Source organism: Podarcis cretensis (assembly GCF_951804945.1).
Source record: "Podarcis cretensis genome assembly, chromosome: 8".
NCBI classification, from domain to species: Eukaryota; Metazoa; Chordata; class Lepidosauria; order Squamata; family Lacertidae; genus Podarcis; species Podarcis cretensis.
In genome coordinates, this window is record NC_137177.1 from 47,647,793 (window position 1) to 47,675,603 (window position 27,811).

At 43.0% G+C, this 27,811-nt stretch overlaps 1 protein-coding gene across 2 annotated transcripts in view; it reads right to left on the reverse strand.

Annotated features, from left to right (window-relative positions):
- The window catches only part of CDH11 (cadherin 11), a 107,212-nt gene extending 80,541 nt beyond the window's left edge, over positions 1–26,671 (reverse strand). For both annotated transcript variants that reach the window (XM_079988220.1, XM_079988219.1), the window contains exon 1: positions 26,473–26,671. The gene's annotated coding sequence lies outside the window, so the exon portion shown is untranslated. The remainder of the gene's footprint in view (positions 1–26,472) is intronic.
- Positions 26,672–27,811: the final 1,140 nt, after the last annotated feature.

A 27,811-nucleotide genomic window follows, 5' to 3' on the forward strand; every position in this document is an offset into this window, starting at 1 on the left:
TTTTCATATAATTATTGAAATGTAACTGCTTCCACAGTATGTTCAAAATTCAAAGATCAAACTCATGTTTTGAGCAAGATTTTATTCATACCCACTCATCATAGAATGTATTTGTGCTTGTTTGAAGAGTAGTACTGAAGAGCAATCTGTATGCTAAGGCATCACTGAGCTCTTTGGGTGTCTGGCATATTTGGAATTTTGAAGAAGCGTTGTGGGTGCCTTTCACAAAATTGCTGGGTTGGTTTTTAGGGGTTTTTTTGAGGGGGGTGGCATAAAAGAAAATGCCCATTGTCCATGGTGTGGCATAACAAAAAATGGCTACTACATCTGAAAGAGTGGGAAAAGAGACAACATAATAATGCAGGCATGCAGCCCCCATAGGGGAAAAGTGTCTACATCAGCCATGCTGATGCCTGCTCACAGAAAAGCTTTTTGCCCCTCCCCTCTGTTCAGAAATGGGAAGGTGAGTGTCCAGTAATAGCACTGAATGAAAGGTGGCATGGTTAAGGAGGTGTGTTCAGTGTAGGAGAGGCTGAGCCAGTGCAAACAGGAACTGAACAGAAAGAGCAAATGGTTTCTTGTGCATAGTGGATTTCGGGGGGAATATTTTCTGACGCTGCCTATGACACCCATAGGAGGTACAGGTGGACTTATTGATCAGCGCTACATTAGCAAACCCTATGCTTTTGCAGAATTAAAGTGCCAGCCACCAAAGCAATCAGTGTTCACATAATGAACACTATGGTTTTCTTTATAACTTTTTGTGTGTATATATTCTTACTATATTTCCACAATTCTATTACAGCTCATTTGGAAAATGACCATTTAAATTAAAATAATCATCTGCCTTAATAATGAGAAAGTTAATTCAAAGCACTAATTTTTAAAAAAACAAACAAACCTAGAAGTAAAATACATTTCTCAGTCCTCACTTTAAAAAAAAAAAAAAAAAGAACGAAACTTCAAGAAAATAGCTACCTTTTCAGGTGTTTTAGCACATTTCTGCTTGCTACAATCCAGCTACACACATGGCTAGATTTAGCAGAAATTAGCCACAATTAAATCCCACTGAAATCAATGGGATTTTAGCTGGTTGCAACTAAGCTGTGTGCACCAATGATTTAGTTTAATTAAAGCCAATAATAATAAAAAGACAGAAACATCTCACAAATCATTTCTTAGCAATCATAAGCCCAGCTATTATCCACTCCACTCAGTTAAGTCAATTTCATTTGCCCATTCTCCTATGCAAAACAAACCACATTCACTCAAAATATCCAGATATGTACAACCCACAAAGCAGAAAGTTTTGGAGCAAAATATAGTAATGTCACAATACACTCAATTTCCACATTGATTCACATCTGTCATGTTTCAGCTAACCAATATGAGAAAAATTACTGCAAATGCACACTGCAATTCCAAAGCTGTTTACTTAGAAGTAAGCCCCATTCCGTTCACATTGAGTAGTTGGTGGGTATGGTGGAGGAGGAGTAAAATTGGAGATTGTAACCATCACATGCACCAGCATCCATTATCCCCCACCACGCCCCACATTCTTTGCTTAACATCCAACTGGGAGAAGGATTGTGGTTAACTTGGATAGTGTAGTAGTAAGTAAGTAAGTAATAGTACCCCACCCATCTGACTGGGCTGCCCTAGTCACTCAGGGTGGCTTCCAGCATATATAAAAACCATAATAAAGCATGACATATTAAAAGGCTTCCCTATACAGGGCTGCCTTCAAATGTCTTCTAAAGATTCACAAATCTGATTCCCTCCTATAAATTGGCATGGCTACCTACATTATTAACAACTACTACTATGACTGTAAGACATGCTTTCCAGCATGAACTGTGCAAAACCTATCCACTGTAATGTATTTCAAAGGCACCCAAACCACTCACCCTCCATTTCACACATACACATATACACACACACACCATGATTGTGAAAGTATTCGGCATTCATATGGTTAATTCTCAGCTAGATAAGGTTTTTTTCCCAATTAGTTAACGTCATTGCTGAACTAGCTACATCCCCTATCCAGTTCCTCTATTCTGTCCTATATAGCTGGGTGGTGCAGAGGAAGATAAAGAAGCCCAGACTTCAGGGGAGGAAATAACAGTCAGCCTGTTTCCAGGTGTCTTATAGCAATTTTTGAGGGGGGTAAAAATATTTCCCCCAAAATGTTTTTGTTCAGTGCCTTTGTCTCTCCCACTTGCTTGCTGCTTCAGCACCAGTTCTTGTCTCCTCACCCCCCCCCCCTTCCTGCCCTCTCCTTCTTCTTGGCTAACTCAATTGATGATGCAGGAGAATGGCAGTGAGCACCTTCAATGTGGGATTGATCGGGAGTAATTGATCGGGCGTAATAAAGCATGTTCAAACACAACAGAAAAGTGCAAGAGAGCTGGCTGTAGCGTCTGTTTTGTGGGTGGCAAGAAGAGACTGAGATATGATTGCCTGAAATCTCTTGTTTGTGCGTCCTTAATATTGGCAGATCAGAGGAGCTAACATATAATCAAGTTGCTCTCCACTCTCTCTGAACTCAGGGCTGCTCTTAAAGTGCATTCGAAAACTGCAGCTGGTGCAAAACATGGCAACCAGAATGTTTTTCTGGTGTGCACATTTCAGGCCATGCTATGCCAGCCTTTCATCAATTGCTTCCAATTAGTTTCTGAGCTCAGCTCAAGGTGTTGGTCCTTGCCTATAAGCCCTGTATCAGAGGAACCTGCAGTCCTCTGGATATCATTCAACTCCACTTCCATAAGCTCTATCCAGCATAGGCATGGATGATGGAATGATGGAAAGTGGAGTCCAACAACACCCCTTGTCCTATACAGTTTAGGACCAGGATAGTTCTTTCCATATGAGCTGGCCTAATAAGTTACAATTAGAGGCCCTGACGTCTGTCCCACCACCAAACAGGATGATGAAATGATGAAAATGTTGCAGAAATTGCCCGAAGGAAGATATTGAAAAGGCATGACACAGAGTCTCTTTTTACCTCTAGACTGTTTCTTACTCAAACTTGACAATGATACTCAATGGTCCAGACTGAAGACTTCCTGCACCCAAAAATATTGGAAGGTATGCTTATCTGGCTGTTCAAATATAGACACCAATGCAAATATTTAGGTTCATGTTGTACATAAGTTGTCCTGTCTTGATCAAGAAGTTAGTCCATGTATCCCATATCAAACTTTAGAGGACAAGATCACTGCTACTTCAGCCCTTTGGTGAATTTACTTTGAAGATACAGCACACCCTTATGCCTTGCCAACAGAAGTTCCCCAGTATATGAACTAAATAAAAATAAAATAAAATAAATGTGCCTGAGGATCAGCTCAGGTTTTAGTAATTATGCAGCACATAATGGAAAATGTTGGAAAGGCTTTATCTTGATCATTTAGCAATAGGCATTCTTCTGACATCTCCTCAGTTTTAATACCTCTTTAATATTCGTGCATAAATAATTCAAATCTTCTTCATTAACCTTCCTGGCAGCTGCCACTGTCAAGATCCCCAAGAGGCTATGAGAGCTTCCCTTCTGCAGAAGATGACAGCATTAGATCTAAGCTTGTTGCATATTATTATTATTATTATTATTATTATTATTATTATTATTATTTTATTTATTTTTGGCATTGTTTGCAAATGGAAATGCAGAAGGACACTTCTTAAAAATCAAAACCAGGAGCATTTCGTTCATTCTGGGGAACCTGTGGCTCTCCAGATGTTGTTGGACTCCAACTCTCCTTAATCCCAACCCACACGGAGCAGTCAAGAAGTTGGTAGCTGCAGTACAATGTCTAGAGGGTCACAGCTTCCTCACCCTTGAGCTAATTGCACATGAAAGGTAAGCAAAGTCTTTGGGGAGTGTTATGTGCAGGTTACAGTTTGAGCCAAAGTTACAATTTGTGATGAACAGTCAGGAGCAGAATGCAGCAGGGCTAGGTCATTTACCAAATAGTAACCCATTACAATATGAGAATAATCATTTTCGCAAATATGCTATATATATATATAATGAGATAAGAATGTTATCTCTCTACTGCTGTGGCTTTCCAAGGTTTCAGGCAGGGGATCCTCAGAGCTATCTGAAGATGCCTGGGATTGAACCTTGTTCTTTCTGCTTGCAAAGCAGACATTCTACGCAAATAGCTCTGCCTCCCCCCACCACAGATAGGTTTATTAGAACAGAGGTTTGGCGGGAACCTCAAAGGGCTGTGACGTGGAGAGGCAGACCAGGAACTTGTCTCAGGGATCAGGGTGCTGCTCACGGCCATGCAAAGGGTGCCCTCCACTAGATGGGAGAGTGGTCATTCTGTCACAAAACTATGCCCTAACAAGTTATGTAGGCACTGCACACACAATTGGGAAGCTTCTTGTTGTTTAAAATCAGCCACCTGGTTCAGGATATCGTGATACAAATAAGATATGGTAAGTCAGTTGATAGTTTCCTTTAGGATTAACTTTCAATTCCAAAGGAAATATGCAGGCTAGCAGGCCCGAACAGACTCCTGATGTAAGCATTGATTCTGCCTTTATCCTGTTTCAATTCAGGAAACATACCAATCTTCAGCATTTAATAGGTTTTCAGGGAGCTGTTGGTTTTAAATCAGAGGAGGATCAAGGATATGGCTTGCAATGCTTATTCTGGAGGAACACAGAGAAATGAAATGTCATGTAACTAAACGAAGCGCTGCAGATCTTTGTAGGACAATTCATATACAGTCTTCGCAGCACACAATTAGATTTCATATAAATGGCTACGGGCAAACAAGGGATGCTCTGTCTTCTCAATCTAGTGACACAGACGGAAGAGTTGTTTTGTGTTCTCCGATCAAGCAACACTAGCAAGCAGCGGCGGCAGCAGCTAACAACAGCTTTGGCATTTGTGGGGTATCTTTTTTTTATTTTAATGGTGCTGTCTCTGGACTCACAAGCTCGCTTAGATTTGCTGTGCTTCAGTGAATGCAGGTCAGGCAGCTATGTGAAATGTGCTCCCAATCTGTTTGTGACAACGGTAAATTTCAAAAACAAAGGCGGTGAGGAGGGAACCAAGAACATCTTGCACACTCAGTAAGAACCAGCAGGTGCATTTTGTGGTTTGTTTTCATCACCAGAGCATAAGAGGAGCTTTCTGGATCAGGCCAGTGTCCCATGTAGTCCAGCATCCTGTTCTCACAGTGGCCAACCAGATGCCTGTGGGAAACCTGCAAGCAGAATTTGGGCACAAGAGCGACCTCCCCTTCTGTGGTTTCCAGCAACAGGTATTCAGAAGCACAGCTGCTTCCAATTGCGGAGGCAGATCATAGCCATCATGGCTAGTAGTCATTGATATCCCTCTTCCATGAATGTGTCTACCGTAATTCTCTTTTTAAGGTAGGCAGGGTCAGGAGGTAGAAGTGGGTGAAGCAACAGATGTGGCTCTTATCTTTGTGCCATAGGCGGCATTCCAGCCATGCAAAAGTCTGAGGTGTTTGTGCGTGTACACACATAGAGGCAGAGAGGCAGAGACAGATCTCCTTCATCCATGCAGGCAATAGACACAATCATAGCTTAAAGACAAAGTCCATCTAGGGAAAAGCACCCAAGGGTGTCATGGAGCAGGCCCCCAGACCCAAGGTTCCCTGCCTTGCTATATTTGTTCCACATGGACAGCTGGTTGTGTGGTGGCACTGCCAGCTACATTGTTAAGAGACCCTCCTGTTTTCTTCTAGTTGCAGACATATTAGAATTTGGGGCTTAATTGTGTGACCAGTGGTTATGGAATGCCATATCCCCATGAGATATGACTGCCAGATGCACAACTTTAAGCAGCTACTGCATGGCTGAGGGTTTTTTGAGAACATCCATACTTCAGGAATAAATAGATCAGCTCCAGGCTAACAGTGTAATACCATAAAGAGTGGCTATGCTACAAAATAAACAGCCTGTGGAAAATAGATTTTTCTAACATCCTTCAGTTATATTAATCAATAGCAACAGTAAGTACACCATTTTCAGATATAATCATTTTCAAGATGACAGCATCCCTTTAAGTCAGCAGCACTTGCTTAAAGAAAAGAGCTGTGTATGTTTGAATCCAAGAGCACATTTGCACATACTGCAGCTCTAAAATATTTAAATGACCATCGCTCGATCTTTGCAATTAGTTCCTGTTATCTGTCACATTACAGGATGCAGCCTCTTAAGTCATTCTGCTTCTCAATTACAGCCTTAGATTAAACTCTTGGTCTTCTCACCCACAGACATTTAGCAACTAGAGAGGCCAAAAAATAAATAAATACCTGGTTATTTCTAATTGGGATAGGAGGTAGTACATCAGTACACTCCCCTGAACTCCGTTGCTCTAGAGCCCAGAGCAGCATCTAATGGGCTTAAGTTGGACTTTGGTTGAATGTTAGGAAATTGCTAGATGATAAGGACATCAGAATCTGCCTTACACTAACTCAAACCATTGGTCCATCTAGCTCAGTACTACCTACACTGACTACCAGCAGCTCTCCATGCAACATCACACACACACGTTTGCATGTGACGTCACATGCACTATGTGCAGGCGTGTATGGATGTTGCAAGTCTGTGTTGTGGTGGCGGATGGAAGCTGTTCCCCTTTAGTGTTTAGAGCCATAACTTCTAACCTGTTCTAGACACATTACTCAGAAAGAAGCACCACTTCGCCCTGGTGCTCTTATTTATCACATGCAAGAAGGTCTATGCAGGGTGGGGCAGTCAAAAATAGAGCTTCTTCTCCCTGCAGCCTGCAGTGAGACTGTCCAGAACCCTACCAGAGCCAGTGTGGTGTAGTGGTTAAGAGTGGTAGACTCGTAATCTGGGGAACCGGGTTTGCTTCCCTGCTCCTCCACATGCTGCTGCCGGGTGACCTTGGGCTAGTCACACTTCTCTGAAGTCTCTCAGCCCCACTCACCTCACAGAGTGTTTGTTGTGGGGGAGGAAGGGAAAGGAGAATGTTAGCTGCTTTGAGACTCCTTCGGGTAGTGATAAAGCGGGATATCAAATCCAAGCCTCCTCCTCCTCCTCTCCACAGCCAGCAAGGCACCCCTTTCTATGGAGAGAGGCTCTGCCTCTGTGTCTGAGCCCCCCTCCCTGAAAAGGGTGCCTTGCTGGCAGTGGCAGAGAGCAGATGGGGTGTGGCTGGCATGCATCCTGGGGGGCGTGGCACCTGGGGGGCGTGGCAGCCACAATGGCACCCCACTGAGATTGTGGTGCTAGGGGTGGTGCGCTCCCCCACCCCCCTCTTCCTCCACCAGTGCTCACTGGCTGGCTGCAGAGGGCAGAGTTGAAATGCTTCTCTCTTGGAAGTAGCACCACTGCCTTCTGCTGGCTTTTCTAATTGACTTTGTGGGTGCCCAGCCCTCACGCTTATATTATTGTGGGTGCCCAAGCACCCATGGCCCCCAGGAGTTGGCTTCTATGCTGGGGAATGAAACTGGGACCTTCGACATGCAAAGCAGATGCTCTACCACTGAGCTGTAAAAAGGTAAAGGGACCCCTGACCATTAGGTCCAGTCATGACCGACTCTGGGGTTGCGGTGCTCATCTCGCTTTATTGGCCGAAGGAGCCGGCGTACAGAATCCGAGACCAGGGAGAAGAGTTGGTGGAAGAAGATTGGAAGAAATTTAAAGATTATCTACAGAAATATTGTAAAATTAAGGAATGTTAGAAAGATGTTGGAATGAAGTTACATGGCTTTAGCGGAAATGCTATAAAGAATTAAGTACAATAGATTGTAAATGGATTAAAAAAAAAATGTCCTAGGCTCTGTGGTTTAACCCACAGCGCCACCCGTGTCCCAACCCACTGAGATGTAGGCTCTTCCCAAAGAGCAGTTTCATCATAATTTTATTTGTATGCCGCCTCTCCATCGTTAACTCAAGGTGGCTTACAAAATAAAGGTATTTAGATAATTACAAACATCGCAAAATTATTTATAAACATTAAATAAAACACTTCAAAAAGTACACAACTAAACTGAACAATTCCCGCATAAATCATAAGATCTAAAACTAAAGATACACAAATAACAACAGCAGCAACAACCCTCCCTAAACAATACCCCAGCCCAACAGTGTGTTCTGCAGCTTCAGCTTTTGTAGCTGGAGTCAGTCAACGCCCCTCCCTCCCAGCCCATGTGGGAAAAGGCCTGCAAGAAAGGGAGCAGGTACCCCAGGACTCACAGCCAATATTGTCTCCAACTTTTCAGTTTGACAACTGACCCAGTTATTTAGAAGGGTGGTGGTGGGTATCACTACAGGTCTTCAACCAGGGATTGCACAACCATCGCTTGGGGTTCCTTTAGGTCTGGCTTTACTACATCAAGCAGTTGGATTAGATGGTCTACAAGGATCCCTCTGACTGATTTTATGATCCTCAGCTGTCTTAAGGACTCTTGTTTTCTGTCTATTCACATTCACTTTCCTCCCTTTCACTCTATTCCTCCTGTACCCATTTATTCAGCACACCTGGCTTAGAACACTCAGTATGTTGCATTTTCTTTTTGAGCATCACTGTATCTTACCTCTCCTTCCATAGGATATTGTGTGTCTGAGCTAATTCTATGGGGATAAGCCGTAACCTAGCTGTGGAGCTCAGGATTTGAATGCAGATTTAATTCCCAGCAGCTCCAATTGTAGTGAGGAGCTGGTGTGTCTTCCCATTGGCATTCATCCAATAGTGGTGCATGTGCTGAGCTGGAGCTGTCTTCCATCCCAACACAAGTATCCTTGCTGAACAGGTCTGGGCTGGAGCAGTGGCAAGGACTGGCCACATGGTCACAAAGGCATGAACAACAGTGCTAAGCCGGAGCTCTTGATGTTGCAACCACAGGTCCCAAACCTCATTGCTGCCCTACCCCAGCCCTGTCCAGGCAATCATCAGCACCACCAGTGTTGGGAAAGTGGCTCTTCCCAACCTCATGTGCCACTACTGCTGCTATTCTTTTCCCTATTCCAGTAAAACAAGTTAGCAGTGCCAAAATCATCATCTAGAGAAGGAGCCATAGCTCAGCTGTTGAACATCTGCTTTACATGTAAATGGACCTAGTTTCAGTCCCTGGCTTCTCCTATTTTAAAATGATTTAGTATTAGTTGATTACCCTCTGACTAGAGTGCTTCTGCTACCCAGAGTAAGCACCATTGGGCTAGAACAGCCTTCCCCAAACTTGTGCCCTCCAGATGTGTTGGACCGTGACTCCCATGACCATTAGCAATGCTGCATGTGGCAGATGGCGGTTATATTTCAAAAGATATGGAGGGCACCAGGTTGAAGAAATATGGGCTGGGTGGATGGCCAAATTGTCTAACATAGTATAAACAAATCCCCTTCTAGAATCCCAGCAGTTTATCCAATGCTAGTCAGAGCCTGTCTCACCCCTCTGTGACATTGGGAAAGATCAGGCAATCACCCCAGGTGCATTCTCAATAGAAATAAATGCAATGCAGTATCTACTGAAGCAATAGTGTAGACTTTAAAAAAAAAAATGGTGGAGAAATTAAGTTTCCTTCCATTTTATATAGGTAGACACACTTTGGAATTCAAGAGGTAATTCCATATCCTTATTGTTAGTTTTAAATTAGAAATGACCAGACATTTCATTCTCCTTTGGATCCACTTGCAATGCAATTATGGTGCTATTTTCAAACCAAAGAAATGGAAGAACATTCTTGGGTCACCTTTTTATTTATGAAATGTAATAGCAGGAGATGGTAAAAACAACATAATTCTCTTGGAAAGCTCAGTTCAGTAAAGCTTGTTTCACCTTAAGGCTTAGTTCATAAAAGCTTGTTCAGAGCTCAGTTTGGAGGAGCTGAAATCATGCCAAGCCTTTCAGGCTTGCTTAGAAATGCAGGCTCTATAAACTCAAACCTCCTGGTTAGATTTAGTAGATATCATCTGCCTCAAAGCCCCTGTATTCTGCGTTTCTTCCTGCCACATTATTTCTAAACTATGGCATTGCTGGAAAGATCCCAGAAGCTTTTTGAAAAGGAGTGGGCTTGCCTGGGACAAATGAGAGAGAGCACGGAGAAGTTGCTAGATAATTTCAGAGGCTTGCAGCCTTCTAGAAGGGGAGGAAATTGTAATGGAAAAAGGGCATATCTATTTTCATTGGTAAAGATTATAACTAAATGTGGACAGAGAAATAGGCTGCCGCATTGCCTTATCCAGCATTCCTTTTCTTAGCTCTGAACTTTATGGCAGACAATAGGCTCATGATCAATACCCTTTCAGGGCCATTGGTTATTCCAACCCTTTGGAATGTCTGTCACTCACCATATGCCTCTGGGGTGCTAAAGGAAGCCATTTTGAAGTGTTCAGTCTTGGCAGAAAGACCAAGTGTGTGAGAAGACTGAATTTAAAATCTACCATCATTGTGGTTGCATAATCTTTATTCAATGCATGAAGTGTTATTCTAAGTGGGTAGGTATGCTAGAGTATTTAATACCCCAAGTAAAGAAAGGAGAAAGGTAAATATTTGTGCTTTGTTTTCTTTTACAAAGAGAGGTCAAAACAATGTGTATGAGTGAAGTGGAGGGGGGAGAAGGGGAAGAGAAAGAAAGAAAGAAAGAAAGAAAGAAAGAAAGAAAGATTCAGCCAATAATATTTTGAGAGTATTAATTGCTGTAATCTATCTATATGGGAAAAATGGCAACAGAGGAGGAATAATACCTGTTGGATTGCATTGCTTAAATGGCATCTCTGAACACAGCTTTCAGCTGGCTGGTTTGAAGAAACAGCTAGGAGCTGTAAAGTTTGCTGTTGTTTCAAGACTAAAGACTAGTATTTCAGTACTGCTTATTCCAACCCTCCAGCATTTTGCAACTGAAAATAGAGACATGCATGTAACACTCTGATTCTGAGCCCAAAGATTACTACATGAAACCCTCTCCCTTCCAAACACACACACTATTACACATTGCACTATTTATCTATTGCTGGAAGCTCTGCATTATTTATCTATTGGATTTCTTTAGCGTGCAACACACTGCAATCATTTAAAAGTGAAGGGAATGCTTGTTTTGGGGTGCTAAAGATATACCTGAAGTGGGAACACACACACAATTGTCTTATAATCAGGGGTGGAGGAAGGGGGTTATGATAGTGGTGGTCTGCCCTGAGTGTCACCACTGAGGGGGGGTGACAAAATGCCAGGCAGCACTCACCGTGAGGCCTGCAGCACGCCTGAGCCATGCATCTCTCCTGGGAGAGACACAGTGGCTTGGGTGAACAGGCTCCAAGCTCTCAAACGGTCCGCCTGCCGATTCCCCCTTAGCTGTAGTGGGAGGAGGCAGGCAGACTCCTGGAGGCCCCATGGAGCGTCCTGCCCTGGCTTGCCCCGCCCCAGCCATAGGGCACATGTGCTGCCCCAGGCGCCCAATCGGCTTGCTCCACCGCTGCCTATAATACGTTATCAATGCTTCTAAATATACCTCAACGGCTGCAGGGCATGGAATGGCAGGTTAGTGCTTTGCACAGTGCCCTAGTGTTCATGTGATCAAGAGGGGCAATTTAACCCTATTATCTCTGCTATGGTGCTGATTGCAAAGTGCCCCAAATAAAGCCAATAGGGAATTACCACCTGGTGCAAACATCACCTTCAGAGGAACATTTTTTGTTAGAAGAATAGCAGGAGAAGAAAGCTATAACTATTTTTTTTTAAAAAAACTGGTCTTCAAAAATATGTCAGGGAGCAGTGCATCATATGTAAAACCACAATACAAAACACAAAGACAAATATTATAAAACAATAAATGAAAAATTAACAAGAATTGGCATAATGCATGGGTAAGGCAATGGGGTGCCCTCCTGATGTTGTTTGTTGTATTGGCTGAGGCTGATGGGAGTTGGAGTCCAACAGAATCTGGAGGGCAGCACATTGGTGACTCCTGCCCTGATACATCTTAAAATGCCACAAAACTCCAGTTGTCGCAGATACAATAAAACATTCAAATAAGAGCCATGGGAACCAAATAAGGTTTAAAACCCTCCTTTAAATCCTGAACTGGTTAGAGCCAGCCATAGAGAAGGAGCCATCATGGAGGATCCACATCTGCTGTGATCCCAATATTTGTCATAACCCTCTGATATATTATTTGCATTTAAAAAAACAACACTAATCTTCATATCAAATGCGAGTTTGCGTTTAACACAATATCTACTTTGATTTTTACCCTAAAATCCAGACTGTACCTGGCAAATTAGGACAGTTTGAGAGAATGCTGCATGGGAGACAGTCCCCTCAACTTGCCAAGTTATTTTTTTAAAAAACCAGCTATAAGAGAAACCGGAACTTTCTCATCACAATAAAACTAACAGTGCAATCTTAAGCGTGTCTACTAATAACTAAGCCCTATTAAATTCAATGGGGCTTACTTCTAGGAAAGTGGGCTTAGGATTGCAACTTAAGCCTGTAAAATGGTGTTCTCAGTCATCTTCTTGTTTGGTGGGAAAGGAAGCATAAAATAGTTTTGGGTGTCCCCCCCCCCGTTTCTTCTTAATCACACCCTTTTTCACTCCAAGGAGCACCCATCCAAGCACTCTCATCCATATAAATCGAAGAGGGAGGAAAACAAACAACCGCAAAAAGGTGCATACACAACAAAACAAATCTTGTTCTTACCCACTAAATTATATTTGAAAAACTGACTGCAGTCCTCCTCCATTCCTTTCATACACCATTACGCTGTCAAGAATCATAAATGCCCACTCCTAAGTGCACCGTACATTTGTGACAGCAAGATGCCTAGAAGGGATTTCAATTATTTCAACCAAAAGAAGGACGACTGAACAAAATGTACAAATCTTGTGAGTGCCACATTGGGAAACTATTTGAGCATGGGTAAAACTGCAGATCCCAAACACACATCCCTCTCTTCAGAATTGCCTATGGAGTGTGTGAATAAGAATATAAGCAGAGCCCTGTTGGATCAAGCTAAAGGCCTGTCTAGTCCAGCATTGTATTCTCTCGGTGGCCTATTTGAAACCCACAAGGAGGAGATGACTGGACTGGATGGTTGCTGGACTAGATTGGGTGGAGCTGCCTGCTTGGCCAGGAAATAGATTAGGTGACCACGGGCCATTTATTTCCTTACTCTCAGCTAAAGCTACTATACTACAGTTACAGGATTCTTGTGAGGGTTAAAGGGGATAAATCATGTTCACCTTGAAGGCAGGATGCACAATAAATGCATGAATCTCTCTCTCTATATATTAGAATTTATTATATGCTTATATTCTGTTTTTATTTCATGAGGAACTTCAAAGCAATATACACGTAGTTATTTCATCCAGGACCTAGCCTTGATTTGGACCTGCTTAGCTTCAGTAAATTGCCAGTCAACCAAATGTTTGTTGCCATCGATAAACCATTAATGAAAAGTTAAAATATGAAGCAATACAAAATAACAGCCTCAGTAGAACCAATTCTTAATACCTCAGGATGACAAGTTAGAAACAATCATACAGACTCTGAGACAAACTGCAACATTCAGATACATTGTACCTATTTAGTAATATCTTTATTTGACCTATTCTTTGCTACATCAGATGCCTTTAGAGCAGACAGGGAGAACCTGTGGCTCTCCAGATGTTGTTGGACTTCCATCGGCCCCAACCAGCATGGCCAATGGTCAAGGATGAAAAGAGCTGGAGTTCAAAAGGAACAGGAGATTCCATCGGTTAACTATCACTGCAGTAGACCGGGTACCAGGAATTTACCCATGTGTGCTTGGAACACATTATACTGTTCTTTGGCTGGCAATCTGAAAGACACAGCAGGCAGTTTTTCAATTTCTCTAAAAAGCAGTGAGAGAGAGAGGTGGCTAACTAAAGTTCAATGTTCTTATGTATATCTTCACTAATACATAAATGCAAATAGCAAATCTTGGACTCTTGCTGGATTTGTGATTATCTGCAGACTTCGGGCACCCAGGCCCATGGATGGATTATGCTGATCTGTACATGTAGCACTTTCATCCAGGACAGATATTATCAAGATTTTGCATTTTACTTAACTGTAGTGGAAAAGTCTGCCTAAAGTCTTGTTAAGTGCTTGTTATCTTTTAAAAAAGAGAGTTTGTCCCTAGTAAGGAAAGCTATACAAGGGAATTTATATATGTGGTCTTTTGGTTTTATTCTTACTTGTATAAAAAGAGGAAATGAAGGGAATTGATAGGTGAGTGAAGTACAGTTTCCTGAAACTATGGGCACATCTCTACCAGACATCCAAAGCATTGTTCTACCACTTTAACAGTCATAGCTTCTCTTGCCCCTAGGAACTGTGGCTTGTTAAAAGTGCTGAGGTGTTAGGAGACCCTCTTCGCCTCACAGAGCTGCAATTCCCAGAGTTCCCTGGGAAGAGGAACCTGATTTTTAAACCACTCAGGAAATTGTTATTCTGTCAGGGCAATAAGGGCTTCCTAACCATTCTTAACACTCTGAACAATCAACAGTCCTCAAAATTCTTTTGGGGTAAGCTGTGACTATTGAAAATGGCATGATGGTGCTTTAAATGTATAGTGCAGATGAGGCCTAAGATAATAACAAGCCTGGATAATGAGGAATTGTTTTTGCCTCATGCCCAAAGGAAGACCATGCTGTCACCAGGAAGATTTCTGTGCGGGAAGTCTTCCCTAATTGGGGAGCCACCTTGAACAGGCTCATTCTCAATGGTGCCGCTTATGCCTATACTTTCAGTCTGATCCACCAGAACTCTTACTATGTTCTTACAAAAAATAGGGCTGATAATCTGCACTTGCTTGGTTTCCACATTTTATTTTTATTAGCATCTTATTTCTTCATAGCATTAACAGATGCCAATCATGCTAGACCCTGAGGTTTGGAGAAAACATCTACCGTTCATATGATGAGATGAGGTAGACAGAACAGAAAAGGGAAGGTTCATCTCATTGAGACTCACAGGGAAAATTTAGCACCATATATAATAAATGTAAACCTTGCACTCTTCAACACTTTGATTATAGTCTACGCACACAATGTATTTTTAAAAACCCACGCTGCTGCTTTTTAAAACATTAAAGGGGAAATTATGCAAATGTTAACACATTAGATTGATTAGGTTGGGATGAAACCTTTTCTACTTTATTTTATATTTTAACAGAAGAGTCACAATTACAATGATTGAGAAAGTGGGATGTTAATGAAGCATGCTATTGCTAATCAATGTTTCCCACTCGGGTGATGGTGGGGGCTCAGCCCAGTCACCCTCAAGGCTAACCATTCACCCCACTAAACATCTCTTGATACAGTGTATTTAGAAATCTCTAAATACTCTTATAATGACAATAATTTCTGCTTAAGTCAACTGTAGTTGACAAATGGAAACTAGGGCTGAAGAAAGGCCTCCCAGAATTCTTCATGGGCAGTGAAGTTGAAGTTGAGGGGATCATTCTGGATATTATTGGGAGGTAACATTCTGAGCTCTCGTTCTTCGGTCCCAGCTCCTGCCCACTTAGCAGTTCAAAAGCACATCAAAGTGCAAGTAGATGAATAGGTACCACTCCGGTGAGAAGGTAAACAGTGTTTCCATGTGCTGCTCTGGTTCGTCAGAAGTGGCTTAATCATGCTGGCCGTATGACCTGGAAGCTGTCTGCAGACAAATGCCAGCTCCCTCGGCCTATAGAGCGAGATGAGCACGCAACTCCAGAGTTGTCCGCGACTGGACCTAACTGTCAGAGGTACCTTTACCTTTACCTAACATTCTCCAACAGCCTTTCTCTGGAAAGTGTCTTCTCAGGAATTCTGCTCATTTAATGCTGGTAATGGATGGTACAGAAATTCAAATCAGTTCATATTTAAAGGTGAATCTACCTAATTCACACTTTCCCAAAAAATATGCAAACTGAACACAGCCATCCTTTGAAATACACCCCTCTCTTTTTGCTCCCCAGCCAAGCATTGTTTACAAAAATGCATATACTCAGGTAGCTGGAAGAGGAAGGGGAATGGAATGCAGTAGTCTCTGAAAGGGTATGGCTGGCTAGAAGCACTCAACACTGCAATGTTTTTTTGAACGTCCCACTTGTAAGAATAACATTACATTTACATAACACACTACAAAACCTTATGCCTGTTATTTTATCACTAACACAGTGATAAAGTCAGAAGTTCACTACTTCCTTGATTCCTTCATGCCTTTCCAAAATCCCATCTTTTTGCCATAAAGAATTCCTCAAACCCCCATTCCTATTTTACTTCTGCATTCCATAACAAATAACAATTTGAATCATAGTAATTCTACCATATCTCTCTCTCTCTCTCTCTCTCTCTCTCTCTCTCTCTCTCTCACACACACACACACACACAATTATTTTACATGAAGCCTTCTTAATAACAGAAATCTGTCCCATAGGTCTCAGTTTAGAGATAAATGAGTGCAGGTGGAGACAGCCTAATGAGTGCATTTATGCGGAGTATGTTCTTACTTTGTTTTCATTTCCAGAAAGCCATTTTTTACTGCACATAGTAACATTTATATTCTATGACCAATGGCATACCTCCTGCAACTTCCGAGGTCTAGTCCATGCTGAGATATATAAACACAAGATCCCAGGTGTCCCCTGTAAAGCAGCCCCACTAAGTGCACTTGTTTGTTTGTGTGTGTGTGTGTGTGTGTGCTTGACAGGCATGGATCAGAAAAAAAAAGAAAAATTACCTTTCCTCATTCCAAGAAACAACACCTCAGTTTCATATAAGTTACATGGCATTAGGAAGAGAGGGGTGAAATGGGAGAAAACCAGCGGGGGCAGGGAGGTGAAGACTGAGATCTTACCTGGACAAATAGCCTCCTCCAACCAAACTAACCCCCCACCAAAAAAAACCATATTTCTTCTTCCTACATATAAAAGCACACAGAGTGATATCCAATTCAGTCAGTCTGAGAGCCACAGTCCTTTCCTGGGACCACATGCCACGGGTGGGCAGGATCAGAGGGGAAAGTGGGAGTAGGAACTAGTGTACATTTTACTTTTGTACAGAAGACAAGTTTGCATTCACACACTCCTATATATTTCATCCTGGCAAGCAAGAGGCGTTGTTAGAGTAATATTAGAATTCAGGGGCACATTCCAGCCAGGCAAAACCACTCCAGAATACAAAGCAAGATCAGAGAGTGGGGTGGTCTTAGGAGAGTTTCAAGGGCCAGACAGAGATCTGGAGGGCCACACACGGTCCCTGGGCCTGAGGTTCCTCACCCATTCATTAAGTCATTCTCATAAAAGATACATTATTACTTCAGATCATTGATCTCAGTGGGTCTACTATGAGCATTACTAACGTTTGATGTCACCTATAAGAAATATGGGTTGGGGCCAAGCTGTTGCAGGTGTTTGAAATACAAGATGGTCTGAAAACCTCCATGGAAGGAACAATTACAGGTTTCCTTTTCAACCTCCAGCCAGCAAAGCAGCTTTCAAAGTTCTGGCCATAGTCAAAGGCCTCTGTCTCATCTTTTTGTATGTATCCTTATCCGCATTTCTACTATCTAGTTGATTATTTCCAGCAAGCCTCATTTCTGGTCCAATTTGATCGGAAAATTAAACTTCTATTAGTGCAATTTCTCATATACGCAAGCGTGCAGATTGCATGTTTAATACCATCCATTTCAAAAATCTATTTTGGTGTAAAACGTAGTCCTATACATGGAGGAGGTAGGGCAGCGATATTATTTGAGCTCCACCCAGCTACTATGGCTGGATCAGATTTGCCTGTACCTTGGTGCAGCTATTAAATTAACTAGAAATTCTAGAGAGGTAGCCATGTTCTTAACTAGAATAAATCTGATTAAATTAAGTAGAATAATTCTAATTATGATTAGAATATGGAAGAATTCAGTATCATTTTTGCTTTTCTTAAAAAATGCCTTATTCCTGAAATACACTGCTTCATCTCTTTAAGGTTCTCTTCTCCTGTGCTTAATGGCAGGGGAGAACTATTATATCTATATAATTGGACTTTCCAGGCATGCAGGTATATACAATACATTAAGCTGCCAAGGTGGCAGAGTAGAATTACTTGCAAAATGCATAAAGGCTTTGAGCTGTGGGGCTGACTATACATATTTGAAACTTGAAGCCGATCTCCCTAGCCCTTTTATAACTGGCATTATTATTTTCTTATTTTTTATTTTTAATCCTATATTTTGGAACTATTCCAGGTCCCATCTCTTTCCTCTACCCTTGGATTTTAAAACTAGGTAGCAATCTTGCTGTGGGAAACAGAGAAGTCACTAGGAAATCTCAGGCATGGTGGCCCAATCTGTTCCTTGGTACTGTCCCTGAACATGCCCTCTCCCCAGGTCCCACCACTCATTGGACCTTGCTCTGCGTCATAGAATCATAGAATCATAGAGTTGGAAGAGACCACAAGGACCATCGAGTCCAACCCCCTGCCAAGCAGGAAACACCATCAGAGCACTCCTGACATATGGTTGTCAATCCTCTGCTTAAAGACCTCCAAAGAAGGAGACTCCACCACACTCCTTGGCAGCAAATTCCACTGTCGAACAGCTCTTACTGTCAGGAAGTTCTTCCTAATGTTTAGGTGGAATCTTCTTTCTTGTAGTTTGGAACCATTGCTCCGTGTCCGCTTCTCTGGAGCAGCAGAAAACAACCTTTCTCCCTCCTCTATGTGACATCCTTTTATATATTTGAACATGGCTATCATATCACCCCTTAACCTCCTCTTCTCCAGGCTAAACATGCCCAGCTCCCTTAGCCGTTCCTCATAAGGCATCGTTTCCAGGCCTTTGACCATTTTGGTTGCCCTCCTCTGGACACGTTCCAGTTTGTCAGTGTCCTTCTTGAACTGTGGTGCCCAGAACTGGACACAGTACTCCAGGTGAGGTCTGACCAGAGCAGAATACAGTGGCACTATTACTTCCCTTGATCTAGATGCTATACTCCTATTGATGCATCCCAGAATTGCATTGGCTTTTTTAGCTGCCGCGTCACACTGTTGGCTCATGTCAAGTTTGTGGTCAACCAAGACTCCTAGATCCTTTTCACATGTACTGCTCTCAAGCCAGGTGTCACCCATCTTGTATTTGTGCCTCTCATTTTTTTTGCCCAAGTGCAATACTTTACATTTCTCCCTGTTAAAATTCATCTTGTTTGTTTTGGCCCAGTTCTCTAATCTGTCAAGGTCGTTTTGAAGTGTGACCCTGTCCTCTGGGGTGTTAGCCACCCCTCCCAGTTTGGTGTCATCTGCAAATTTGATCAGGATGCCCTTGAGTCCATCATCCAAGTCGTTGATAAAGATATTGAATAAGACCGGGCCCAAGACAGAACCCTGTGGCACCCCACTAGTCACTCTTCTCCAGGATGAAGAGGAACCATTGATGAGCACCCTTTGGGTCCTCCTGGAGTATTTTTTCCTCCTGGTATGTGTCCTTAAACTCTGAAAACACCTATTGCTTGCCTTATTGGAGTGGGTTTATGGATACTTCTGTGTGGCCAATGAGAGCCCCGTCCATCATTCCAACCACTTTCCCCTTAGGTTCTGCCCACAATGGGAATGTGGCCCCAGAAAGGTTCCCCATTAAGAAATGTGGCCCTCTATCTGAAAAAAAATCTCCTCACCACTGGTGAAGTGGCTGCCTTATAAGAGTGGGCCTCAAGTCAGGGACTCCGGATGCTGAACTGCAATTCTTACAGCCCAAGGAATAGACTCTGCCTAGCCTAGAAAACTGGCCCGGTGTCTATAATCAGACCTAGGGTTACTTTACAAGGGGCAGCTTCTGTTGGAATGGCTGTGGAGCTGAATTCCAGTCTAAAGATAAAAGCTTCTAAGAAGGGATAGTAGGAACTAAAGTTTCCTATCAAAAGTTTGCAGCTGACCAGGAGACTATGGTGAGTTATATTGATTTCCCCACACCCCATTACAGTTATTTGTGAATATCTATACAGGGCTTTTTTTAGCCGGATCTCACAGAAACTAAGTTCTGGCATCTCTCTTGTGCAGTGTTTTTTTTCTGGGGGGATGCAGGGGTACGCATACCTCTAAACATTTTGTGAATCTTTGCACTTGTCCATTTATTGCATTTATTTTTCCTGATTTGAACTATAAAATGGTGATTTTCTTGAGTCAAAACGAGAGTACCCCTAAACATTTTTTTAGAAAAAAGCACTGCTCTTGTGGGCACCATTGCCATTATAAGAGAACAAGGGAGGTGAGGCATTCATAGTTAAGTCCAGGCACCTCTCCCCCCCCCCTAGAAATATAGCACTGTCTATCAATCTTGTTAGCATATGCACATTTGATGCAAAACATTATCTTCTTGACAATGAGCAAGAGGTCATCCCACACAGATCACAGAGCTTCCTTCAATCACAAAATGGAATAAAGGTCTAGAACATTAGCCCACATGTTTGCTAGGCAACTTATTTATAATAATTCATATTTCTCATTTCGTTTTTCTCACTGCCATCTTCACAAAGCCAGCCCTCCAGTCCACCAAAGCTTCTGCCACAATGAATGGGCTTGCATCTGCAAAACTGTATCTCTATCCTGCCATACATCTGTTCATATTTCAGGCATGGTGACTTGTGGCCCAGTGTGCAAGTGGACTCCCAACACTGAGAATTTTGTGTCTATGGACTGCAATAAAGCTCTGTGTGTGTGTGTGTGTGTGTGTGTGTGTGTGTGTGACTCCCAACATAAAGCACTGCCTTTGAGTTGATGTTGGGTGACCTGAAAGCTGTGCTTGCAGTGTTTGGTCTGTGACACAGTTAAAGCACACACCTCACCAGTTGACATTGCATTGAGCCATTAAATGTACAGAATGAATAAGTCAGCATTTCAGGTGGCCCAACCAAGGAAGTGTGGCCAGTGAAAGACTTTAGCCCGCTTCTGAATTGCAGCGTTGTGCCAAGAAAAAGAAAACAGGGATCCCTCACAGTGATACTTCATCACAGATCTGACCTCACTGTCGTCCACCCCTACCACCCCCATTTATTTACAGGGCCCACTCCCTACATTTGCAACAAATTGGGAGGAGGGCTCATAGCTCAGTGGTAGAGCACCTGCTCTGCATGTAGTAAGTCCCAGCTTCTCCACTAGATTACTTAACCCTTCCTGCTAAAATCCATACACACAGATTTTTTTTTGCTATTGAAGCCCAGGATCCTTCCCAGAACAATTAAGTATTTCAATAAACCCTTTTGCAGGAGTTGAAAGAAGCTGCATTTCACTCCTTGGAGAATGTGAGGTGACTAAATCAGCATTTACTTAAGTTGCACTCCTTTCCCCCAGCTAAATCCTGTTGATTGTATCCCATACAGTTCTTTATCATGGGGCAGCCACCATCAGAGAGTATGTTTTATTGCTGGCTCAACCCTTACACCAAATTCTTTCAGCTTACTTGAGATGCTGAATTTCTTAATTGGAAGTGCGTATGTGTTGTGGGGAGATTGTTCAGAGTTGCTTTACTGCTACAGTTTGTAAATAGCTCAACATTTGCAGTGTACATTCAGTGGGCTTCAAGATGGTGGGACCCAAATCACATGTAAGTCCCATTGTCTATTTGTGTCAAAACATATCAAAGGTTTTGGGCTGACTAGGTCACAGGCTGAGTTCCATAAACCCCTCCAGTTCTGCCACTGAGCTACTGCCATTCTCGATTATCTGGTCCTTTTAAAACTGGAAAGTTATATCACTAATGCAGGGACTCTGGCCTGGGCTGCAGCATAGAGGATAGCCTCACAGCTAGCCCCACTTGGGGAGATGCTTTCTCTGCAGGAGAGAAAACGATTGAAGGTATTTGTGGGGCTGATCTTACTTCTTCATTCTTCAGAGAATCTGGGGTGACAGAATTCCAGAAGTTTGCAGAGAACTGGTAGTATGCGGCTGAAGGTAACACTAGAAAGACCGACTAGAAAGATGTTAATCCTGACAAACTGCCTGAGCATTAGCCTGAACCACAGAGAGATTGAATTCAGTCTCCCCTGAGAGGGCAAGCAATGCCGGTGGTAACAAAACAGCTTTTCACAGTGGCCTAAAAAGCAGATGGGCCACAAGCAAGGACATACAGAAGAGCACCAGCGCCCTCTAGTGCACACAAGGCCCGGCTCTTAGGGAAACAAATTGCTAAATATAGACAGGGCTACAGATTCCCTGCTAATACCGCCTGAAGGCATGGAGGGTCTAGGTCTAGCAATACCTTCCAAAAACACAAGGCCCTTTATTAAAAGCAACTATGGTAGGATTCATAAACAAAGCAGGCACAGTAAAAAATAGATTTAAAAGAGCTTTTAACCCTTGGTGTACATGGAAGTAAAACGTGTTGGTTCTTTTGCTATGCTTTCTGGAGATTTGCTTTCAAGGGACAATATTCTTGATGAAATCATGAGGACTCTGTCACTTTCACAGTGCAATCTTATGCATGCCTGCCCAGAAACTAGCCCCATAGATAGAACTCCCAGTGTGCATAGGATTGCAGCTTCTGACAATTTTTAGGCTTCTGTATTTCCTTTGTCATTTACAGCCTGATCCTATGCTTGTTTGTTTGAATGAACTAGATGCTACCCTTTGCATAAGCCACAGGACAGTTTACAACAAAATCAAATCACATAAAACAAATCACATGTTTACCCAGAAGTTAGTTCCACTGACTGAGCTTGGTGGGACTTACTTTCCAGAACATTATTTAGGATTGTAGCCTTAATAGAGTTTGATGTTTAAATTTGGGATATTTTGCCCCACTGATAGACACACTCATCCATTTCATTTTAATTTGGCTATGGCACTCCAGTATTGAACAACTAATCCATAGTATTATTGCAAACTAAAAATCCTATGGGGGTTTGTCTCACTCAGGAATCCATGGGCATCCAAAGGAATTGTTCACTGAGGCTGGAAATGAAAAGTAAAAGAAGATCAAACAGTGGGATTTTTAAAGCTCAGTGGTATAAACACCAGAGAGGTCGTGTGAAGTGTGAATTAACAGCAGTACATAGGCATCTGATTTGACACCAAACTGGCTGTTGTTCTTTTTTCTTAAATGACCAAAGAACCAATGACATTTGTTTAGGTGAAAACATGATTTTCTTTGTCAAAAGCTCTTGGGTCAAGTGCTCCACATACAATTCATTTACTTGTTTTGAAAATAGAAGACAATTGGGTTTTTGTTCTTTGTTTCTTAAAAAAACACCTGAATTCTTAGCATTTCCAGAAACTAAAATTCGTTTCATGGTCTTTTCTTTTGTTTTTATTTAAATGTGTTTCTTTTTAATAAATAAAAAAATCTGCAAATCCGTTGCAATTTCACAAAATCTTGTTGTTGAGTTACAAAGTTCCTCTTTCTGCAAGATCCATATTCAACAATGAGTGTAACTGTTTTACAAGAGGGGGGATCCTCTCCATTTAATTTATCTTATTTGGTCAAACTGCATTTGTTTGTGAGAGTGCAGTTCTATGTATATTTGATCAGAAGTAATTCCCGTTGGATTCGATGGGCCTTATTTCTCAGGGAAGTGTGTATAAAAATGCAGCCTAAGTTGCCTGGACTCTAAACACGATTCATTAGCGAGGAAGTAGCCCCTCCTATTAGGCTGATGTTAATCATGCTTTGTCAGACAAATGGGGGAAAATACATGATATCAGGTGAAGAAAAAATCCCAAGAACCACCATCCTCTGTCACCATTCTATATGCATCCCATCTTCCATATATAATTCCACAATGTAAGTCATTGCACTTTGTCAGATTATCTGTCCACAGACCTCACCCCACCCACCAATGAGAGATCAACTATCAACACTGCAAAGGGAATTTCTTTGCCTCGCTCTTGACCGAGCTTATTGTAATAGTTCCTATGCTAATGAACTCACCCAAATGTGCAAACTTTGTGCATTTCTTTTCTGCAAAGTTAGAACTGATGAGAAGCCTATAAATAGCACATCCCTATTACCCGTTTCCTCTGGTTGCATTATCAGAGGATTGGGTTTTAAATATAAATTATATAAAGCAGAACTGCAACAAGGAAACATCCATCATACGGGTTTTCTTGGGGGCATAGAGGTCTTTGTTTGATATTTTTTTTAAGCCTGCACACTGAAATTCTTCCTTCTCTAACTTTATTTGTTCTCAAGAAGCAGCAAGGCAAAATGTTTTCAAACTGTGGTCAATTTTACATTTCCTGGGGTGCAGCACCTTTTAAAATGTGCTGAAACAGCCTTCTGGGATTGGAAACAAAAGAAGAACTCTTCCAGGCATTAAGGTCTACTTTACTGCCTTACCATGAAATGTGCTGATGCAATGCTACAGGACCGTGGCGTGCAAGCAAACAGCTTTTATCATCATCACCATCATATTCTGGAGCTTGGAATAATCCTAAAAGTGACATAACTTGCATCTGAAATCCCAAACGGTGGCAGCCACCAAGGCAAACTTCGGCTTAATTGTTGCAGAGAACTTGCTTTATTGACAAATCATAACTGAATCTGAGAAGAGGCCAAGTGTTTTAGATCTACCTCCTAATGAGCATTGCATGTTTTCCAAACTCTGACGAAACAGCTTCTAAACCAGAGAAGTGGATACACGAAGCAGGGAAAATACGTACACAAAAAGCCAAGGAAGAAATCCCTCTCCTGCTCATGGCTCAGCCTACCTGAGTAGGTCTATTGCAGCCTTATTACTTTGCAGTTTCATTATTAAGCCATTAAAATTATTTGATTCCTTAACAGTGGGTCAATGGCCCGTGAAATTCTTATTGTGTCATCAAAATGAATCAACAGGAATCATGTGTTTCCTAGCTGAACTATGAGCCATGGGTATGTGAAAGAGAAAGAAGAAAAACACCACTTAGTTCTCCTTTCCCAAATTAAAGGTTGCTGTTTCGCCTGAACTACTGACCTGCATTTTGCTAAAGGGATTCCTTTGTCCTCACAGAGCAAAGAACTCAGTCACATCACTGAGACCTGCCCTTTCTATTTTATTTTGCAAAAGCAACTGTACCAAATATATATAATAAAGGATATCCCCCCCCCCCCCAATTCCTTACTCTGTGCCAACTTGGCACCTCTCTGCTTGGGTACTGGCCCAATAAATATTTAAAGGCACTGATGATAAATGGGCATCACTCCAGAAAGGTAAAGTTGCTTGCCTGGTGATGTCAGATTGTAAGATGGGCTCTGGGGAGGATTCCACAGGAAGAGGGTTCTTATTCAAAAAGTGACCGTTATATAGATGGACTGGCAGCCTCAAAGCCTGATTTATTTCACCTTCCCTGGGGCTGAGATTACCTATACATCAGCCAAAGAGCATAACGGTTTTCTAGCCAAGCCACATTACCACTCTCTCGCTCCCTCTCCACGGGTACCTTGTGAATGCTGCTGCAAGATGCGAGCGGTTGGCCAAACAAACAACGACAAAAACTCTCTCTGGTAACAGCCATGCATCTTCTGAAAGGGAATCTCTGGGATAATGTTTTGAAAGGGGTCTCCTTCCCCACAATTCTTCTACACACACACACACACAGTCGACCGCTTTTCCGCCGCCGCCGCCCGCCCCCCCCCCAAAAAAAAACACCGCCGAAGGCTCCAGAAGTAACCCAGAGTTAATCACAGTTCCTATCGACCCACTTTATCTCCCCCCCCGCAAAAAAAAGAACATTTGCCAATGCATGCGATAGAGCGATATTTGTAAAGAATTTGTAAAGACATGAGAGACGTTTGTACAAATCATAACGAGAGAGATAAAACCTCAAAGATTTGAGGTTGGGGTGCTGTCTAGATTTGAGGGAGAGGAGAACCCGCGAGACTCCCGTAGCCGTTTCTTGTGCAATGTCCCCCTGCCCGCAGAGCCTCGATTTGTACTGATCTGATTGCCTCAAATTGATGCTCAGCAAGCCAGCTATGGCATTTTGCTCTGGGGTAGCCAGCTGCGCTGCTGGGCTGCTCCGGAGGTTCTGCTTGGGGGGAAAACAACAACACCCATATGGCTCTATCTCCACGCACTTTCACAGCCAGCTAGAGATAAGAGGAGCCCAAACAACCCAGAGATCTTGCCTGTCTAGGTGTCTGATCTGCGTGCATAATTTCTTTCTCTCCCCCACTCCCCGCCGCCAGCTACAAACCAACGATCAGCCCTCCAAGCTTCGCCTTTGGCTTCAGGTCAGTTTCTAGCCACCCCCGGGCTTCCAAATCCTTCCCTTGCCCCCCCTCCCCGCGCCGCCCCTGCAATCTCAGATGCCTCGATGGCAGAGGAAACTCTGCGCCCCCATCTAACCCCCTCTTTCCAGCAGCTTCCACTTTGCAGATCTGCACCCTATCCACCCTCAGCCCTTTCCCGATAACCTCTCCCCCCCCCAAAAAAAAATCTCCATGGATGCAGCAAAGAGCATCGCTCCAATTAAGAATATAAGAAGTCCCCCCCCCCCACACACAAAAATAATCTAGGACAGGCGGAGGCAGGCGGAGAGTCAGCTCTTACCTGCGAGTCCGGCTGCCTGCTTTTCCCTGGGTCACCTCTGGCAAGAGGAAAGCGAGCCGAGGCAAGTCCCATTCACAACTAGAGGCGCAGGAGGAGCAGCGGCAGCAGCATCCCCAGCCAATTCCACTCCACTGGCAACGGCGGCTGAATGAGGCTTCGAGCTAGTGGAAGGAATTAGAAACAGGAGAGAGTGAGTGAGTGAGAGAGACAGAGAGGAGGGAGGCAAAGGGGGAGGGAGGGGAGAGAGCAGGGAGGGAGAAGGAGGGAGGGTGGAGGCAGGCAGGATGAAGAAGAGGAAAAGCTAGAGGCTCTGACTTGTCCTCTTTTGGCAGAAAGGGACGGCAAGGCCTCAGATCTTTCCCTTTGCATGGGGCTTCCCTGAAAAGGCAGTGCAGGCTCTGGGAAAAGCTGTTCTTTGCATTTGGGGAAATGCTCACTCTTTAGGAACATGGGACGCTTTATGTACCCAGACAGAGTGCTGGTGCATCTGGCTGAGGAATGGTCTATGTACTGACTGACAAGCAGCTCTCTGGGATTACTGGCAGGGGAGCTTCTCACCCTTACGGACAGACACTGGGGACTGGACATGAGACCTTCTGCTTGCTGAGCAGATGCTCTGCCACAGAGCAACGGAGAAGCAGGAGTGGATCAGGTTCTCTTCGGCCACACTACAAAGCGGGAGCGGAGGCCCTGCTCATTTTTCTTTTCTCCTCCTTTTTGGGAAGCCTCCTTTTCTCTATCCTAAGCCCAGATGCACAAAGGATGGAGGTGGTGTTTCCACTGGGTAAGGCAATCTATGCACGTTCAGAAGCAACTCCCACTCTAGCCAACCTGCAAATGCATGAGATGGACCATTTAATTCAGTGATATAGTGTGCATGCATGGTAGGCAGAAGATTCAAGGCTCAATGTCTCAGATCTCAAAGCTCTTTTTCAGGGGTGAAAAAGACCCCCAACTGAAACTCTGTAAAGTCGCTTCCAGTCCATGCAGACCCAGAATGAGAACCTGTGGCCCACCAAATACTGCTGGGGTAATAAAACTCCCATCATCCCTCACCATTGGTCTGACCATTGACCATTGGGCTGGGGCTTCTAGTGTCCCACAGCACCTGAAGAGCTGAGGGTTTCCTATATCTCATGTAGACAAACCTTGAGTTATGACAAATGGTCTAACTTGGTTGGCATTATCGTATGTTTCTAGTCTCCTGCTTTCTTGGAAATGGGACAGAATGGTCTCTCCAAAGCATGCAGATGAATCTTCAATGGGGTGATGGCTAGCATGAAGGAGTCACCTCTTCCAGAATATTAAGTATGGGAACCATTGCATGTTCCATGACACT